Below are 7,420 nucleotides of genomic sequence, written 5' to 3'. Positions count from 1 at the left end.
ACCTTGGTCCAGCAGCTCCCAGCACCCATGGGATGTAGCAAAAGCACTGTGTGACTCTTCACATTACTGGTATAAAAGCATCATCATCTCAGGATCAACATATCATAATTAAACCAACTGAAGAAGCGATTAGTGCCAGGCTACAGCCTGAGGATGACAGTAGCACCGCGGTGCTAGATAAAGGCAGTCCTGCGTGGTGCCAGACAGCTTACTATGTACAGACCTTGTCTGCTCCCTGTTTACCTTGCTTAAAAGCAAGTTCCAGACCGTGCCCAATATTTCTCCCTCCTGGCAAAGCCTGCCTAAGCTGTTCTTGGGAAGAGCAGCGGTACGGATGTGGTGGGCAAGAGATATAAAGAAAAAAAGAGTGGAGGAACACGGATGTAAAACAGGATTTCAGAGCTCAGGAATCACGAATGCAGCCCCCACCATCCCTGCCACGCTATTCCCCAGTACCCGGTAGGTGAAGCCATCACCCAACCGTTTGGCCACAGGGCACCCGAGGGGCAGGGGTTGGGGGACCATCTACTGTGACCCCAGAGCCCCAGGGCAAAGCAGGAATGGGGGCAGGACCAGGTTCAGCTGAACCCCATAGCCAGCACACACATCTCACATCGAAGGTGACCTCTAGGTTTTACTGGGACCACCTTAGCCAGGCTGGCTGGGGACCAGGCTCTTCTGCTGGTCAAGTATTGAAAAGGTCATTTAGCTTGGTGGTGTGCTTTCCTGGAAGCCCATAACTAAACCACTTTTTCCTACAAATTTTTACCACATTTCATGTAACAAAGACCCTTTGCACAGGTTTAACGGTTTAAACCAACAGCACTACCTTCTCCGCACGTGTGTTGGGCAGGGACATGGGGTGAGAGGGACAAATGACATCTGACCCAAGCTCCAGCTTGGGGACGGATATACATGTTCCTCAAACTGTCTGAGGACAGCACAGATAGCTCTCCTGGTCCTCAGCTGAAGCCATCTTCACCCATCTGGCAGCAAAACCCACAAGCACCCAGCAAAACCTTTACTGGTATAAGGAGAAACCACATCTTTGCGTGAATCAACCCAGGAGCCTGCTGGGCACTTGCTCTGCCACCAGCTTTAATGTACCCCATTCCTCACCTCCCTTGCGCGCCGTCTCTGCCCGAAGCTGAGGCACACACCTTGACTCGGAGCCGCTCTGCGGAGCACGTGCCGGAATCTCAATAGATGGCAGGTTGTTAGAGAAACCAAACGAGTTTAACAGTATCTAATGAAACCAAGAAATAGGTCAGTATTATGACTGCGCTGCATCTGCCTCACAACTGCAAAGGCAGCTCTCGGAAGAGGAGAGGAGAGGGCAGAAGAGGTACATGGACGGGAGGGAGAGAAATCACAGTGCTCTGCCTTGCAGCACATCACACCCCCTACAGAAAGTGCCCAGGCTGGCCCTGGTGGCTGCGGCCAGGGTGACAGAGATGAGCTCCACAGTTTTGTAAGTGCCATTTTAATAGCTGAACATCTGTAAAAACATCTCTTCTTTCTGAAGAATCCACTTAACTCTTGCTGCTGCTTAAAAAATATACAGAAAACGCAACATTAACAAGTAAACCTAAGGCAACCAACCTTTAGTGGCCCTCCAGAAAAAAAAATATTAAAAAATAATTAAAAAAAAATAAAGCTAGCAGCAGCCTTCTGTTATGGTACTCAATTCTTCTCACTTTGTGACTTTAGTATGACACTGAGGAGATGCTTTTTAATATGCCTAAATTTATAGATTTATAATGAATAATATATTATTATTTAAGCATATAAAAAGCATCTGCCCAACCTCATATGCTTAAATAACAACATATTAATATATTTTATATGTGCATTCATATATAATTATACAAAAACTATATATTATTTATAATAATATATTTACAATAAATGTTTAGATAATATATATTTAAATAGAAATCATTAGTGATATATTATAATGTAGTAAATAACATATTATTCAAGAATATTTAAAAAAAGCATCTGCCCAACCTCATAGCGAAGTCAGGTGATGGGAACAGAGTACTCCAAGGGCAGGCTGCTGCCAGCTCTGGAGGAAGGACACGGCCTTAGCCAAGTCCCCGAGCAGCTGCGGTACCTGCAGGAATAAGGTGCCATCTCCCCTGGCCAGGCCAGGCACTGGGGTGGATGTGGCCGCTGGAGAAGGAGACGAGGGAGTCCACGGACGGGGAAAGATGTCCCTGCTGCTTCTCTCAGGCAGGGGACACAGCAGTATTTCTGTTTTACAGTGGTTAGGGAGCGGGAAGGCTGTGGCGAGAGAGGGCCAGGGTGATGTAGCAGGGAAGAAGCTTTATAGCAGAAATGTAATCGTGCCTTTCTTATTTGTAGGAAGAGCACACAAGTCACATTGACACAGATTTTGAGCAGCCCAGGTTTCTGCCTGTTCGGGGACACAAGCTCACTGCTTTCCATCCTGGGAGCTCTTGCCCTGCCTGAACAACGCACGGGAAAGAGGAAGGTCAGAGCAGCTTCAGGAATAAGGTACCAAGGTCAACAGCCCCCCTCAGTATTAGCATCATATTTTACAGGATCTCCTGTAGTTCAGGTAACTAAGGCCAGGGGGACAAATTCAGTGCTGGTGGCAGCAGGCAGTAGAACCAGAGCAGCTCCTTGTCAGTGTGGCAGGGAACAGATGTGTTTCTATGGAGCTGTTACACCCCAGCTCCACGATGCTCATGGGTGCACTATAACCTCTATCTGCGCCCGTAGCCAGATCTTTTACATTACAGACAGCGGCTGCTATGTGGTGTGCTGTGTTAGCAATGGCCACGACTGCTTAAAAATAGGTTACTGCACTGTTGTGAACTTGAATGCTACTCTATTAGTGTTTATTTTATTAATTTATTGAATAAACACTAGCGAGGTTGGATATTGTCTGTGGCTTTGGCTTCTTTTTCCACAGCATCCAATGCAATTACTTTCATGAAAGCAAATGGTCCATTTAGTTGGAGAATCTGTAAGGCAGAAATGAGATCCGATTCCTGAACAGATGTGCCCTCCTCTAGAGGGATTCGGTGTCTGCGAGGCTTCATGCTGACACCAGGCAGAAAACATCTCTTAACTTCACTATGTCTGAGCTGCGCAGCAGAGCCAGCGGTTGCATCGAAGAGCTAGCTCCGTAATTTCAGAACAAGGGCAAGCACCCATCAACGTGAAGCATTTCATCAAAGTACCAAGGAATGGAAGGGAGGAAGGACACCTGTGTCACGGGGATGGCACCACAAAAAAAAAAAAATCCTACCCTATTCACTGTATAATTCACCAAAACGAGTCCCTCTCCCTCAACAGCTCAGGCAAAGAAAAACACTTCTGTTCGTTTCTTTGCGCACATAGACCTGAAGAGGGAGGCTGGAGGGAGCCAACAACCATTGCATGTCCACCCACACATCACGGAATGCTTTCCCTCAGTTGGTGCCATGTCTCGGGAAACGTCTGGCCTCCTTGTCCAGCCCAGGTCACACCAGCAGCCAGGCACGACTGCCCGGAGTCAGTTCAGCGACAGCACTGCTAACTGCAGCCTGGATCACGCCCTGGGAACACAGCACAGCCCCGCCGAGACGTCGTGCTAGTTATCTCCTGGAAGACAGTGCATGCATCTGCGACAGCATCCCTCAAACCAACACCCCGGACTTTCCCCCCCTCAGTTGCCCACATCTAGCTGGTGAAGCCCCAGCTTTCACCCTGTCCTCCTGGGAGAGCAGTGCTGGCGTCAGCCTGGCAATCCCCGTGCTCCATATGCCTGCCCACACAGCCAGGACCTGCTGTAGATGTCCCCCCTCCTCCGTGCATCCTCTCTGGCCCATGCCCCCAGCCTCAGCGGGGTGCAGATGGAAGGAAGCACAAAGAAAAAGCCATCATCCACTCACCCGTGGAGACAGCCCCTCCGGGCAAAGCACATCGGCAAGCCAGCACACGGAAGCTTGTGTCGCTGCTGCCAACTCCCTACCCGCTCCATGGCTAAGCCAAAGCCTGAGGTCTCAGGGCTACGCACGCCTCAGCCTGGCAGCTCTCCCGTGCCCTGAATTAGCAGGCGTGGAGACTGTTTGAAGTCACTCCAGCCTTTAGATGTAGGGACACGCAGCCCCTCAGCGGTAACCGGTCCCGGAGATGTGCCCAGCTGGGATGCCCATCCTGCCATCCACAACTCGTGCTCGCGCTGCTTGCGGCCGGCAGCCGTGCCCATGTGTTCACCTGGCAGCCTTCCACCCTCGGCAGGGACTCAGTGCCAGGCAATGATGCATTTGGAGAGGAGGCCCGAGCAGGACGGTAAATACCATTTCTTCGGCCTTCCTCCTCCTCCGGTGCAGGATGGAGCATCTCTCACCTGATGACTGCTGGGTGGTCTCAGCCCCTCCTCTCCTCACAGCGGCCCACAAGGTAAAGGCAGAAGAGATAACTATACTCCTCACTGACTTCAACAGACACTAAAGAAAAAAAAATAGTTGAGCTTGCAAAATCTCTCGCAAATCTCGGTTGGCAGGAGAGGGGATCAACTAGCCTAACCGTTCAGGAGCAAAGGGTGGTGGGGACACAACCAAGGGTTAATGTTTATCACCAAGGCATACAGAATTAGCTCACAGTCACTGCGCGATGCATATGCAGTAGATGTCCTCCAGTTGGGATTTACTTGGATTGATTTACTTTTGTTTTCCTTGAGACAGCATATACATGAGCACAAACATCATGCAATGAGGAGGTGGGGATAGGTTCCTGTCAAGGTAGGGGGACAAGAATGCTCAGTTCTAACATTGCCAGGAGACACAAGTGCCTCCCATAGCCTGGGGGGGTGGGTTGGTTGGGGTTTTTTTTAAGCCCACCCTCCCCCCCGCCCCTTAAGTCTTTCTGACTTCAGAGGAGCTTCTGGTACCATAAAGCACTGCTGCTGTTGAGGACCCTGCTGTGTGTAATGGTGTGCCTACACCAGGAGATGAGGGGGATGCTGTTAGCAGGGGACACTACAGCAGCGCATACATGCGCACATCTCAAACCACAAGCTACCTATAGGCCTACAAATGTGTAACCAAGAGACACGGAGAGAAACCTAGGCATATTTCCCACTCAAGACTGACCTGGAGAACATCACCATACCTGCCTTTGACCCCAGTCTCATCTTTTGTGGGATTTTACCCAAGTGTCTAGATCTTCACTGTTACTGCTGCACAGGGACAGTAAGCATCACCAGCAAGGAAAAAGCAGAAAGCTTCCATCTAGGCATGCTGCAACTGAGAGCATTACTAAGCCTCGGTATTTTGCAGCCATTTCTCACAATTAGGCAATGCTCTTCGTTTTAAATAAATAATTTCTCGTATATTTATTTAGTTGTGACCATGTAAGAGGTAATATTCCCAGGGATGACAGGCAGGAGGCAATGAAAAAGCCCCTCATGCTTACAGCTACAGTTCATGCTGTCCTTCCCCATTTATTTAGAAGCATTCCATCACTGCCAGGCATACCCAGAAAACTCCTGAATAAGGAAAAGGTGGTACCTAACTCCCACAATAATCAGGTTTGTCATTGTCAGGGGTCTTTCTTGAGATTTAAAAAAAATATATTATTTTCAATTTTATTAAAATCCCCATGCATGAGCCAGGAAGATGGGAAGGGGTGGTATGAATAAAAAAAAAAAAAACACAAACCATAGATGTTACCGCTGCCTCTGAGCCAACACTCAGAAACCAGCTTTCTATGCAGAAAGTCCCTGTAAAATAGGTCACAGCTTCTGTCCAGTGAGAAGTGAGAGAGTCAGCTGCAAGTGCAAGAGAAGAAAAAGACATATCCTTACCTGCACGTCCCTCTTGGATCCTACTTCTCCATTTGTAGACCCTCAAATATCACCAACTTGTCTCATACTTGTATGAGTAGACACTTGGGCACACACCAGAATACTTCTGGCCCAACTTACTTCATTCTCACCCAGGCAGCAGGGGAGGGATGAATTCTGAGTAACAACTGTCCAACAATACGAGACCAGGCAATAAGGGTGTGTGTGTGGGGGGGGGGGGGGGGGGGGGGTGTCTACTCCCCCAACCACACAATCACTGCTTGAAATACAACCCTTAAAAAAAGGGCTCCATGCTACACTGAGGCACCCTTCCGAAACTACGTCCAAAGTAATCAATTCTTATAGTTTGTGGCTTTTTTTTTTCTGAAAGCAATTCCTTGCCTTAATCAACTATATGACACTAGCTCTCCCAAACAGAAACCAGACAGTCCCTTCACATTCCCTAGAGATGTTTTTGCTGCATACACTGTCTTTTATAGCAAGTCTTCAGTCTCTGCTACATGCACTGATAAGCATCATATGTTTTAAATTCAAAAAGATGATACAAACTGGATTAGTACCATCTGATGAAATTCATTAGCTTACATTAAGCAGATCAACCCTATGAAGTCATAACGGTCCCTTTGTAATTCTACTATTGATAGATGTAGTGCTTTTCAAACACTGAGCTAGTTTTTTTAACATTGTATTATCCAGGTCAGAAGATAACAAAGCCTCCTCAGATTAAAAAAAAAGAAAACCAAAAACATAAACAGTGGCTTTTTGTTCAGTGAAATATTTTGTCTGTTTGCAGGGAAACCTGCCATAAGCAAGTCTGCAACATCCACTTAGTCCAAAAAGGTCTCATCACTGAGGACGACTCATTATACATGGTGATGGGAATAATATACAAGTCAAAGCTGACCCAGCAACTCCCCAGCATCAACAGGGTGATCTGGACCAGAAAAAAAAAAAAAAAAAATTCCCTGACACTAGAATTCCTCCTCTGAATTCAAGCTTTTGAAGCCAAGTTATATAAAAAGTTTTTAACTGCTCACTCATCATGAAAGCCAAAAGTTACCTTTGTTTGTTTGCTACAGTAAGAAACAAAACTGCAGTAAACAATGCTATCAACATCCTCAATCTGAACACTGCCTGTACTTCATTAAACAAACCTTGAATTTAAAACTAAGCTCTGGAAGATAAACTGAAGTAACCCATCACAGAGTCTCAAGACAGGCAAGTGTAGCAGGAAAAGCTGGTATTAGAATGGTAGCACATGTACAAGTTTGGATGAAGCATGCTGTGAAACTGCACCCTGCTAGGGAAATGGATGGTCCTACTCTCCTGCCTGCTCTACCACTTCAGGTCAAGCACATACGCAGAGTCAAATTATTTGTCTGGTTGACGAAAACTGGTGGCACAGGAAGTATGTGAGACACACACTGGTTTCAGCACATCAAAAAGTGGATTCAAATCACTAAGAGGTCACAAAACCCCATGACAGTCAGGGGGAAGAATGCATGCGCTGGGACAGAAACCCCAAATTACAAAATGCATCCCAAAAATTCACCAGCGTAAAGAGACTGTTAGTGAGCAGTTATTTGAACAGAAATAGTT

This window comes from Falco naumanni, chromosome 12, assembly GCF_017639655.2.
Source record: "Falco naumanni isolate bFalNau1 chromosome 12, bFalNau1.pat, whole genome shotgun sequence".
Lineage (NCBI taxonomy): Eukaryota > Metazoa > Chordata > Aves > Falconiformes > Falconidae > Falco > Falco naumanni.
Note: the sequence above shows the minus strand (reverse complement) of the source record.